The sequence below is a fragment of the Pogona vitticeps genome, chromosome 5, assembly GCF_051106095.1.
Source record: "Pogona vitticeps strain Pit_001003342236 chromosome 5, PviZW2.1, whole genome shotgun sequence".
NCBI lineage: Eukaryota > Metazoa > Chordata > Lepidosauria > Squamata > Agamidae > Pogona > Pogona vitticeps.
This window is the reverse complement of record NC_135787.1, coordinates 16,214,989-16,228,688: the sequence shown is the minus strand read 5'-3', so window position 1 is coordinate 16,228,688 and position 13,700 is coordinate 16,214,989. Positions and strand designations below refer to the sequence as shown.

The following is a 13,700-nucleotide window of genomic DNA, read 5'->3' as shown; positions in this document are numbered from 1 at the left end:
ATTTACAAAAACATATAAAAACATTTATTTTTGCAAAAATGCTGTTTGTTTCTGTAGGGTTTTTTGTCCTAATAAAGGTATCAGCTAATATGGAGTTTATATTCATTCATCCAGCCAGCCAATATAGCTGTTTTTGCTTTCTTTATGCCTTGAAAGATCATTATCTTTCAAGGATTAATTTTTATCATCACTAATAATTAGGAAATGATAGAATTACATACCAAGTCACACTTTTCTTGGCTAAGCAATCCAACAAACCTATGGCATGTTCAGTATTTTTCCTATGTTGTCACTTGGACCTTAAGCATAAACATCAACTAACTGACTACTCAACAGAGCAGCTGGAAGAATTAGTAGATAGATCAGTAATTCCACAACCACCGAAACAGAGCAACAGCTCCACTGTTTCAGACAAAATATAATGACCTTAAAATACAACAGGTATGTTCATGTAAAAAGATCTTTCTTCCCATGGATCATAAGCCACCGTAATTACTGAATGCTCACATCCTTTGTTCACAGCCAGTGAAAGGACAATACATGTCCAAAATAAATTATGGGATTTAAATTTCTTTTGTTTCTCCATTAAACACTCCAGTCATGAAACAAATATCCACCATAAGCAAGGGTTTCATTATTATCTATTGCACAATTTCTTAATGAGGCAGATTGTTAAACCATATATCCTCTACCTGAAAGAGTATAACGGATCTGAGGAGACCATTCTGCTTTACTCAATAAATATGCAATTAAGCCTTCCACACTTTTAAAATAAACCCATCTATTATTCTTCCATGACCTTCCAGTCCATTAGGCAACAATGCCATTAACCTAATTTCTCCTTTCCCCTAACTATTGCCTACTAATGTAAAATTGTACATCTGAAATCTGTGAAGCGTTACATGAAGAGATGATCGGACAGTATTTCAGCAAAGCAAATGTGTGTGGACCACAGATCTCGGAGATACGTCTTTACTGTACATCAGATGCTAAAGCTCCACAACCATTACATGGCACTATGATAAGAATTCTTAAGTCTGATGCATTTTGCGCTTAAAAGCGTAATTCACATAACTTTGCTGATACAGACATCCCTTTAAGATAGAATTGGACCTTCTCTGGGGACATGTGAGCCAATTTTGAGTTTGGCCGGCAGCTTTGGTACTGCACTTCTCCTTAAAAGAAGAAAAGCACACATAAAAAATCAGTACTGGGGCCTCCTAGCCACTTCCCTGAATTTGTACTGGCTATTTCTTGTTTATATAAATTTGTTTATTGACTAAACACGGTCTACTGTTTGTAGTTGTTCTTTCTTTAGGATCATTATTCTGTACCTTAATTTCCTTAATTGAGCAAGTAAGTCTTCAATTTGAAGTCTTCAATCCTTGTTCATTGGCAGGTGCTTCTTATTTCCCATTACCTGAGTCAATTGTTAGGAATTGTCTAGGCATTAGAGAACCACAGCTCTGTGATTCTCTAAAGTCTAAACAGTTCCTGTTGAATTCTGTATGAGAAAATGAGAAACAGTTGCCAATAATATTGGAAGAAATTATTCAGTGAATGTCATTAAGGTCCAAAACAGCCATTTAAAATAAAAATAAAAGAAATTAACTCTATTTAATCACTAAGTAAGTTAAAATGAGTTTTTTAAATATAAAATATTCTTTGCAAAGCAAAGAAAGTGGGTGGGAAGATATGCCAGTCATTTCTGGCAGCTTTTTGAAAAAGGTATTATTTCTGGAGAGTCTTGGGAGATGCAAAATTACTTGGGGTGCATGACATCCACCTCTGCTATAAAGTAATAAATGGATTTTGGCAGCTGAATTAACAGGTAGAAAACTCCAAAGCTATTATCTTAAACTAGTCTCTTCTGTAGTAACTATAAGCACTTTGGAATAGAGATCACTCTTTCTACTTGAGTCTTAATATATTTTGATGATGGAGCTGATTATTATTGAGAATCCAGATTGATGCAGGGGGAAATGCATAGCCTGCATAATTTAAATTGTACACCACCCAGAGAGTTCTTTAAGCACTTGGGATGGCATATAAGCAGCACAATTTTATTATAATTTATTTAGACATGGGCACAAATGGCTGGTTTAGCAGTTTGTGCTGGTTCATCCTTCAGACAAACAAGTATTGGGGGTTCCCAGTCCCATCTCCTCTGGTGGGCACCCACTCAGAGGCAGTGCCCCACCTTTCCTGCCCTGCCTCCTCTGGGTGCTGCTTCTGAGTGGGCATCGATCAGTGGAGCCAGGGTAGGGAAATACTGAACACCAGCCATTCATGCTCATTTCTAAATCCATATACTCGTATTTTTCGCTCCATAAGACACACCTCTCCATAAGACACACCGAATTTTTAGGAGAAGAAAACAGGAATAAAATTATCTGTTTTCTTCTCGTAAAAATTTGGTGAGCCTTATGGAGAGGTCCGTCTTATGGAACACACCCTAGGACCCTTTGGAGGCTCACCCACCCCCCAGGGGGCAAAGGGGGCAAAATCGCCACCTTCAGGGACTCTTCTGAAGCTTCCCAGGCCTCAAAAGAGTCCCAGGAGGTGGCGATTTTGCCCCTGCTGGCCCCACGGGGGGGGAGCCTCCCAAGGGTCCTGGAAGGCAGACTCAGGCCTTTGGGAGGCTCCCTCCACTCCCCACTGTGCCAGTGGGGGTGAAATCGACAGCTTCCAGGACCCTTTTGAGGCTTTCAAAGCCTCAAATGGGTCCTGGAAGCTGGCGATTTCATCCCTGCTGGCCCCGTAGGGGGTTGGGGGAGCCTCCCAAGGGTTCTGGAAGGGAGACTCGGACCCTTGGGAGGCTCCCCCCACGGGGCCAGTGGGGGTGAAATGGCAAGCTTCGCTCCATAAGACGCACAGACTTCCCCCCCCCACTTTTTGGGGGGGAAGTCCATCTTATAGAGCAAAAAATACGGTATTCTCCAAGTATGGAATGTTTATTTATTTATTTATTTATTTATTTATTTATTTATTTATTTATTTATTTATTTATTTATTTATTTATTTATTTATTTATTTATTTATTTATTGTATTTATACCCTGCCTATCTAGTCATTTCGACCACTCTAGGTGGCTTACAACATAAAGGATAACAAGTTCAAGAAAAATTTATAACAATTAATTAATTAAATGATTCTGCAAGATGTTACTTTTGTATAGGTAGATTTGCAATTTTTTATATACTTTCAACTTGAGGAAACATTTTTCTCTGTAGAGTCACAGAGTCTGGGAAGACCACTAGACTATAAAGAGTCTGTGCAGTGATAGTCATTGTTTACTTAAGAGTCCATGTTTTTCTTTGTTCTTGCATGTATTCATTGTTCATTTGGGTTAAACTTACTGTATGTCACTTTGCATCTTCAAATACATTTTATTGAGTTTCAGCCAGACTCTTCTATTGAGTTATGCATGAAAAAGCTGGTGTACTAATATCCATGAATCAGAAATCACTTAAATCAAGTGTGCATCAAACACAACAATACAACTTACCGTAATTTTCCATCTATAAGACACTACTTTTTCCTAAAATCATTACACTAAAAATTAAAGGGCATCTTTTACACAGAAGTACCTTGCTTCTCTAAACAGTCTTGCTTCAGCCACCAGGCTTAGTTTCCTACAGTCAGGAGACTTTGCTTCCGCCAATCATGAGCCTTATGGAACTGATGTCAGCTGATCCTGAACAAACCAGTTGGAATACACCTCCTTGGAGGTGGAGTCTCCAGGCTCAAGATTCACCAGAGACAAAATGTCAAAAGTTCTGCGCTCAGAGGCTGAATCCTCAAAGATAAATTTTCTTAATTTTGGGGTTAGAAAATTGGGGTGTGTGTTTGTCATAAATGGGGGTGTGTTCTAAATGGAAAAATACGGTATATCTGTCTATGAATGTTACATATTGGCACAGCCTTGTTCTAGACTTGGTGCACATCTTGATTATGGATTTTTAAAGCATAACTCCAATTAGACCACGACAACAGGTTAGAAAACTCATAGCATAAATAAAATTAAAAACAAATCTTAAGGCAAACAGGTTATATTTCACATAAGCATTTGTGGACTCAAGCCTCCTTCATCAAATGCAACCGGAAGACTCTTTTGTTGTTGCTGCACAAGATGAATGTGTCAACTCACCTACACTCACATATACACAGAAATTCTGGCAAAGATTTAAACTAGTAGCGGTCAAGGTAAGTAATAGCAAAAGGACTAACAAGACAATAGTTTCATTTCCAGATCAAGGGCCAGAACCTACTGATAAAAGTCCAAGTGAAAACAAAATATCTTTGGCTGGTCATTTATTAAACTCCCCACCTATCACTCCCTTCTAAACTGCTTTGTCTTAAGTCCAGAAGGAAGGAAGAATGAGGGGAGGGAATCCATTCCCTGCAGCATGCTGTGCGCATATGATTACATGCCGTGAAAAGGATATGTCTCCCAATAAGTAGCCGCTGAGGAGCATGAAGGGCAAAAACAGCTTTGCAACTGGGCTTTTTTATATTACCTTTGACAGCATGAGCTTGCTTTATATACCATTGCTGTTCATGTCAAAGACACACAGCTAGTTTATTGCTTATTTTATTGCTGTTTTATTGTAGACAACAAGAGTCAGCTGAACCAGCATGAAGGGCAGAAATAGCATCGGAATTTCACTCTCTTATATTGACAGATATTCACTTTACACGGGTTTGCTATTCCCTCATGTCAAACACTGTTGCCCATTAGATTGCATAGTAATGCACTCTGGAACACAGAATAATAATCTGAGAATGGCCATCACCATTTATCCACTACTGTACTACATTCATAGAGTTTTGCAAAAATTTTATGGCTTGATGAATCTGGGCCAACATGGACTAAGGTTATTTACAAAACAGCTGATTAAATGTATTATGCAGTTTTCCCGAAGTAGCATAGAGACCTCTAATCTTCCACGGTGTATGTCTTGTTTTGAAAAGACTAAGAACTGTAGCAAGAAATTAATGGGTCACAATGGTTTCAAGCTATGGGAAGCCAGATTTAGGCTGAATATCTGGGAAAATTTCTTAACTGTTAGAGCAGTACGAAAAAGGAACCAAATGCCTTGGGAGGTGGTGAATGCTCTAGCACTGGAGGCATTCAGGAGAAAATTGGACAACCACCTGCCCAATCTGCTTTAATTTGGATTCCTGCACTGAGCAGCAACTTGAACTTGATGGCCTTATAGGCCCCTTCCAACCCAATTATTCTATGATTCTATGATTTTATAGTACAGTGGTGCCTCACACAACGATGTTAATTGGTTCCAAAAAAATCAACGTTGTGTGAAACATCGTTCTGTGAAACACCATTTCTCATAGGAATGCATTGAAAACTGGTTAATCCGTTCCAATTGGAACGGATTGCCATCGCTGAGTGAAAATCCCCATAGGAAACATCGCTGTGTGAAACAATGTTTCCTTCACTGGAATGTATTGAAGCCGACTCAATACATTCCAATGGCTTTGCGAAGTCCTTTTTCGCTCCTGTAAAAATGTCTTACAATGTTTGGAAGCTGTTTTAAATGATTGCAATGGTTAGTCTACCTCCTGAAACCTATGCAAACTGATATTGGTGTTGTTCTGACACTTCATTAATTTATGATGATTTTTTAAATTTTCTCCATTGGAAACCATTGGATGGTCTGTCTAATGGTTTCCAATGGAAAAAACAAAAAATCAACCTAGAAGGGGGGGTATTTGTATTCATATACAAATATGAATATCCCCGTGCAGCTGGAGTTAATGAGAGTCTGCCGCTGCCAGTGGTCCCTGTGGCAACCCCAGACCTACTGGAGTATACCACCCTTTAATTATGCTGCCACCAACCATTCAATATAAGGAGTCACACAGACCAGGAATAGATTTTAACAAACAAAAGAACAGGGTTTATTGAAATAACAAACAGGGTAAATAAAAAGATCAGGTAAATAGGATAATGTAACGTGGCATAGTCCCAACCATATACATACAACAGATTAGCTCCCACAGAACACTTTAAAGTAAAGCACAGACCCTGAACCTATCAGTTCTGGCTACCTAGATAGAGACCTGAACCTATCAGGTATGTACTAACTGACACACAGTTGTACCCAGTCCGACACACAGACTCCAACTCCTCACTCTCCACATCAGCTTCAAATATATATACAGTACAGCTCCTCCCCCTGATGTCCCGCCTTCCACTCCCCATAGGATGGAACTTTCCCTCCAAACCCATGACAGACAGGTACCATCAGTGCTGTATGTGACACCTCCCCTCTTTATAAGTTGTTTTGCAGGGGAAAAGCTAAAGTGCTTTTCTCCAAAAAAACAACCAGGATTAAAACACAAAACAGTTATACATTATAACACAATACCATACTTACTCTAGGTTAAACATATCACTTATGCATTTAACATTAACATTTACAATACATTAAGTTACCTTTATTAATACAAACCAAGCCTGTTCAATAAACAGGTACATTTAACTTTTAGTCACCAAAATATACATAGTCCATGGTTTCTTCACCGTCTTCACTCTTCGGGTCTTCTTGACAATGCGTCAGCAACACAGTTCATTGACCCTCTGACCACCTTCACTTCAAAGTCATAATCTTGCAGGTTTAAAGCCCACCTCATAAGTTTACTATTGTGGGTTTTCATTGTCTTTAACCACTGCAGTGGTGAGTGGTCAGTGCACAGAACAAAATGTCTTCCCCAGATGTAAGGTTTGACCTTCTGAATCGCGTATACTATGGCCAGGCACTCCTTTTCCACGGTTGCCAAATGTCTCTCACCTTTCTGGAGTTTCCTACTCAGGTAGGACACTGGATGCTGGTCACCATTTTCATCCTCCTGGCAAAGAACTGCTCCTACCCCGCTGTTAGACGCATCGGTGTAGATGATGAACTCCCGGTCGAAGTCGGGAGCACGCAGCACTGGATAATGGACGAGCGCCTCCTTCAACCTCTGGAACGCCTCCTCACAGTCGCTGGTCCACGGGATGCGGTCATCAGTCTTCTTCTGCGTCAGATCGGTCAGCGGAGTCGCTATCTCGCTAAACCTCGGGATGAACTTTCTGTAGTAGCCCACCAACCCAAGAAATGATTTGACTTTTTTCTTGGTGTTGGGTCTGGGCCAATCATGAACGGCTTCTATCTTGGCCTCTAGGGGTTTGATCACTCCTCCCCCTACTATGTGACCCAAGTATTTTGTTTCTGGGCTACCCAGCTGCAGTTTGTTCTCTTTGCAGGGCCTAGGCCAAAGCACTGATGTCCCGCCTTCCACTCCCCATAGGATGGAACTTTCCATATACATACAACAGATTAGCTCCCACAGAACACTTTAAAGTAAAGCACAGACCCTGAACCTATCAGTTCTGGCTACCTAGATAGAGACCTGAACCTATCAGGTATGTACTAACTGACACACAGTTGTACCCAGTCCGACACACAGACTCCAACTCCTCACTCTCCACATCAGCTTCAAATATATATACAGTACAGCTCCTCCCCCTGATGTCCCGCCTTCCACTCCCCATAGGATGGAACTTTCCCTCCAAACCCATGACAGACAGGTACCATCAGTGCTGTATGTGACAGTCGCTCTCTTCCTTCCAATCGTTCCGGAGCGCCACTTGGCTAGCCACTCGGCAGCCTTTCAGGGAGACTCATCCTCCGTCCCTCTGCCAGGAGTGGCTAGATGACTGGGAAGAGAGCGGCACTCAGGAGTGATTGGAAGGATGAGTGGGGCCAGCAGTGGCAATGGACGTGTGAGTGGACGGTCTGGCCCCAGGGACCGGACCCTTGTTAACTCCAGTTGCGCAGGGATATTCGTATACAAATATGAATATTCCTGTGCAGCTGGAGTTAACAAGGGTCTGGCCCCTTAGGGTATACGAATACCCCTCTCTAGAGCTGACTCACCAAATTCCAACCGATTCACTTGGCCTACTCTTGTTCCAAATAACTACATTAAACAACAGGATTTTAGCCAATACAACAAAATGAGTTAGTACTGGAATTCCATTAGTTTTTTTACCTAGCTTTTTATTCTTCCTCTGATCTAATTCAGAAATTTAATTATAAATGTAATTAAGATGAATATATACGTCCTGTTAAAAGCACTTTTAGAGATATTACAATATATCATGAAAGCATGTACCATCTTTCTTCTGAAGTTATCAGGGATTTTTTTCCTTGATGCAATTCATGTCTATTGTTCATACCTATTATTTAAAAAGAGAACATAATTGAGGAGCTGCTTTTTTCATTATAAATGTGTACAACAATAAAGAATGCAGGCTGTGCGTGCGTGCACATGCACACACGTGCACATGTGCACACATGCACGCACGCACGCACGCACGCGCACGCACGCACACACACACACACACACACACACACACACACACACACACACACCCCGCAGCCCTCTGGACTGCTTGGAAAGTTACTGTCTCAGAATACCTATCATAGCGTTTTTAAAAGTAATTTTTTGTCATAAACGTATTGCAGTGTTGAAGAATGACTTTCTTCACCCTGATACATGTATTTTATTTTACTTTTTTCTTACTTCTTTTGGGGGTAAAAAAAGGATTGATAGGGAACTGGCAGACAACTTGAAAAATTCCACTCAAAGCATGCCCAGATATCCTAGAAAGCAACATTAAAAACAAGTAGAACATATAAGCTGTTACACCATATACCTATACGTATACACACATGTATGCACACTAAAGATGGTCATGAGTCATCAGTTTGGAGGTTCATGCTGGTTTGTTCCACAGCTAAACAGGTGTTCTGTGTTTTGCTGCCCCGCCCCCTCCAGCGGGCTTCCACTCGGAAGCAGCGCCCTGGATTCCCTGTGCCTCTTCCTCCTGCCGCTACGTCTGCGTGGGAACCGCCAGAAGGGGCAGGGTGCTGACTCATGGAATACCTGTTCACACATCAACTCAACTGGCACAAATCACCGGTTCATGCATATCTCTAATGCATTTACATAGATATGCATATACACATACACAAGCACAAATACACGCACTGTTGTTCCCATTTGTTATATTCTTTAGATTTTAATGACAAAAAAGAGGAAAATAAAGATAGTTGCATTGCTTAAGGGTTCGTTGTGGACAGAGAGTTGTTATGACACAGAGAAAACCTTTCAGGAGGATGAACAATGGCTGGCATAAGAAGCCCTCCCCTTCAGAACGCAATCCATATTGGGGTATACCTAGATCTGGGTGCATGAATCTTGACTGGGCGAAATGGACTTTCCCACCCTTCTCCCCATGAAGCTCCTTCAAGCCCTCTAAAGTTGATACACAGAGGATTAAGGAATCCTGCTGAATAGTCAACTGTGGTGTGGAAGCAAGAGGGGAAATTCTCCCCAAAGCAATCAAAGGTATCTTCCTTGAGATCCTGTATGCAACTGTACCGCAGCCCATCTTAGTCAGCCAGTCTCCCAAACCCCTGGTTTCTTTGCAGGGGGTGGGAGGAGGAATAAAACTTCAATCTTGAGGGTGGTAAAATCCATCTGCAACAGTCCAGTTGTATAAATCTGAATCTGGAGTCAACTCAAGTCCTATTCAAAAAGGGATCCAATCACCACTCGAGGAAGGGATCCCTTCTGTCACCACATTATCAAATGACAAGCAACAGTTCTGAAAAGTGCAGCCTGATTTGCAAATGAAGCATCTTCATACAAGGTAGCATCCTGGAAAATTTTGATTTAGTTCATGTGAAGACTTCGTATATGTAAAGGAGGTTCTCTTCAGAACCATCAGTTTTCATGTGAATGAAGCAACAGTGGGATGGGGCAGGGGATGAACACCCTCTTCCATGCGTGTGTATTTATTTCTGATTGATTGATTGATTGATTGATTGATTGATTGATTGATTGATTGAATGATTGATTGATTGATTGCTCAGTGGTTTAGGTATGTGGCTGCAGAGCCAGAGGTTGGAAGTTCAATTTCTAACTCTGCCTCTTTGACGGCTGGACTGTTATGTTCCCTTCCGGCTCTGCAGTTCTGAGATTATTAAAATATTATTGCCCCAGCTTTCTCTTTATTTCATTAAAATAGAATATTTAGAGCAACAATGGCGAGTATAGAAATACTAACATACTAGAAAACAAGCAAGCATTCAATGAAGTAAGATATAACAATCCTTTTAAAACCTCACTCAGGCAGCTAGTCACTCAGAGAAAACTTGCCTGAAGAGAAAAGTATTTGCTTGCTTGCAGAAGGACAGCAAAGATGGGGCCAGCCTAGCCTCCCATGGGAGGGAGTTCCCAAGTCTGGGAGCAGCAGCAGAGAAGACATTCTTTCATGTACCCTCCCCCAAGAGCACCTTGAAGGTGGTGGAACCAAGAGAAAGGCATCCCCAATGATCTTAACACTCAAGCAGGCTCATAACGAGTGATGTGTTCTTTGAGATCACTTGGGCCCAAACCATTGAGAGCTTTCTAGGTTAGAACCAGTACTTTGTATTCAGCCCAGAAATGGTTTGGCAGTCAGCCCCAGCTAGCATATCTGGCAGCTGAATTTTGGACCTGCTGAAATTTCCTGACACTTTCCATCGGCAGTCCCACGTAGAGTGCATTACAGTAATTCAGCCAGGATCTAACTAAGGGATATGTCATGGTTGACCAGATCAGACCTCTCCAGGAACGGGCACAGCTGGCCATGCGTTCCTCACAGAAATCAAGGTATTGGTTCAAAAATGTATTTATTTATTTAACTTATATGCTGCCCACTCTACCCAAAGATCTCTGGGCGGCTTACAATTAAAATTCAATTAAAATAGAATAAACGATAAAACGATTAAAATACAGTTAAAATAGATACTCTAAAAATTGCCATCAGGACCCATAGTTGATGTTATTTCAGGTAAAAGTCTTCTGGAACAGGAAGGTTTTGACCTGGTGCTGAAATGTCATCAGCGTCAGCGCCAGACGAATTTCAGTCGGGAGGGTATTCCATAGTCTGGAATGCCCCTTGAGGGACGGCTCTTTCAAAAGGGCTTCCTGGCTAGATCTTAACTGTCAGGTAGGCTCATATGGAAGGAGGTGGTCCTTCAGGTATCCAGGGCCCAAGCCATTTAGGGCTTTATATGTCAAAACAAGCACTTTGAATTGGGCTCAGGCAGCAACTGGTAACCAATGTAATTTAATCAGAATTGATGTGTTCTCTAGTGGCTCCACCACTCACTAGCCGCACAGCCCGATTCTGGACCAGTTGCAATCGCCGGACCGTCTTCAAAGGCAGCCCCACATAGAGCGCATTGCAATAATCTATACGAGATGTTACCAGTGCATGTGTTACTGTCATGAGACTCCGCTCATCCAGGTAGGGCCGTAGCTGGTACAATTTCCACAGCTGAAGGAAAACGCCCCTGGCCACCGAGTCCACCTGAGCTTCCAGAGTTAGACAGGGGTCCAGGAGCACCACCAGGCTGTGGACCCTGTACCTTAGGGGGAGTGTAACCCCATTCAGAGCAGGGAAATGGCCCTCCAACCTGTCCAGCGAAGCACTCACTAACAGCACTTCCCTCTTGTCTGGAATGTCTGGAAGTCGTTGCAGAATGAAGCTCATCACCCATCTTCCAAATTACTGTGTGAAGGGCTGAGTCTCCTCATAAATGTTTACAGGACATTTATTTCCTACTGATCAAATTGTTTAGGCCTTATCTCTAAGAGTTACATCATTTTCACCCAAGCAATCTTAGTCTCCATAGAAACAAAAAAAAGTAAGAGATAATTCTGTGGCAAATTCAAACTCTTATTTTTACCCCTGGTATGGTTTAAAGAGAAAGTTGTTCAACCATGTGACAAACATTTTTAATGCATGAAGCAAAAATTAAAAATAACAAGACGATAATGTTGAATAAAATTATCTCTTCTCTTTAATTAACCATTGATTTTGTGGAGAAATTTATTGCTAAGAAGCATGAAATGTTAAGTGCAAATCTGTCTGATGAATACAACACAGTTACATTTTTAAATGACCCCCCCTTCTAGAACCAATAAGAGGGGTTTGAAAACGGAGCAATAAGCTAATGAGCAAAATCAAACTGAAGTTTCAATTGCATGCATTTTCCAAATTATTTCAAAAACATGCTCAAATATGTTCTCACACTTCAGTGTGCTAAAATGATAATCAGTTATACACACATGGATACCAATTTTTATTCAGCTAATAGCCATTTCCATGGAAACCAGGAAGTCCACCGTAGCCACTAGGAATGGAATTAAAGGAGTGTATACAGTTGATCTACTTACTACCCTGTTTCCCCAAAAATGAGACCTAACCTGAAAATGAGCCCTAGTATGATTTTTCAGGATGCTCGTAATATAAGCCCTACCCCCAAAATAAGCCCCAGTTAAGTTAAACCCACTCTCTACCACTGTGAAGCATTGTGTAGCAACCAGTAGAAGGTGACATGACTGTGAAATAAAAAATTCCTTGAAAATAAGCCCTAATGCTTTTTTGGGAGCAAAAATTAATATAAGACCCTGTCTTATTTTGGGGGGGGGGGAACGGTATAAGAAAGATAAGTGGATATGTTCTAAGTTAATAGCAAAAATGAACTGAACCCCTTGATCGTTCATTCTTCACATTCATTCAGTCACACTGTATTCAAACAGAAATTTTGCAATACATAAATCTCAACTGAAGGAATGTGGGTTGTGGATTTCACACACACACAAACCAAATTATTAAGCTTCACATTGAACACAGTGGCTGATATACTGTTAGAATAACTATGCTTGCAAAGGCTGGTGATGTCATTACCAGGGAGAATTTTTGAACATTAATCACTTCCTACTTCTGTTCCACAACTCCCCTGAAATTTCTTGTGGAAGCTGTGGGAGCCACAGAGCAGAAGGAGGAAGTCTACCAAAAATCAATACTGCTGGAATTACATTACCAGTGACTTATTTCTGAAGAGAGATGGAAAACTGAATTGTAAATGCTGTAGCAAAAAAAGTCATATTCAGTCATTTTTACACCTACTTTCTTGAAGGGAATGGACTCATGACACGCTTACATGCCCTGTGGTTTCCAAATATAATTTTGGAATTATAATTCTCAGACTCCCTGCTCCCCGCCCCCATTAACTTTTACAAGCTCTGACTATAGCATACTCGCTATCAGTTTTTGGACTCAGTTCATCTTTTTTATTCCCTTCAGAGGTGTTGATTAGCCAGAAGTTGCAACCAGTCCCCACCCCTGCATTTTTCAGTTTTTCCCAAATCTTAGTTTTTTCACAAATAAGGGCACTCACAACTTAAATTTTAATAGGAACATAAGAGATATACTGAAACAGATCACTGGTCCTTCAAGCTTAGACTTGTTTACAATGCATGGCAGTAGCAAAGATTCAGTCTTTCTGGAGATGCCTGCAATTAAACCTGGAATTTTCAGCAAGTGTACACACTCTAGCCCTGAATTATAGTGCTTTCATTTATAGCAGCCTTGAGACTATGGTGTCACATTTATCATACATTGCAAATTTACAGGATGTAAAGTAATAACAGTGGTATTGTTTTGCTACAGGAGAATCAGGGGAGGATCATGTAAAGATCTTTATCAATAATCTTTTCAGACTGAAAATGAAGAACACTAATCCTAAGATCTAGACAGTTGTGTTGTTGTTTTTTTAAACACCTGCAGTCCT

The 13,700-nt window shown here is 40.9% G+C and overlaps 1 protein-coding gene across 3 annotated transcripts in view; it reads right to left on the bottom strand.

Annotated features, from left to right (window-relative positions):
• CCSER1 (coiled-coil serine rich protein 1) overlaps positions 1-13,700 on the bottom strand; it is an 833,168-nt gene that overhangs the window by 163,402 nt on the left and 656,066 nt on the right. The window lies entirely within an intron of this gene.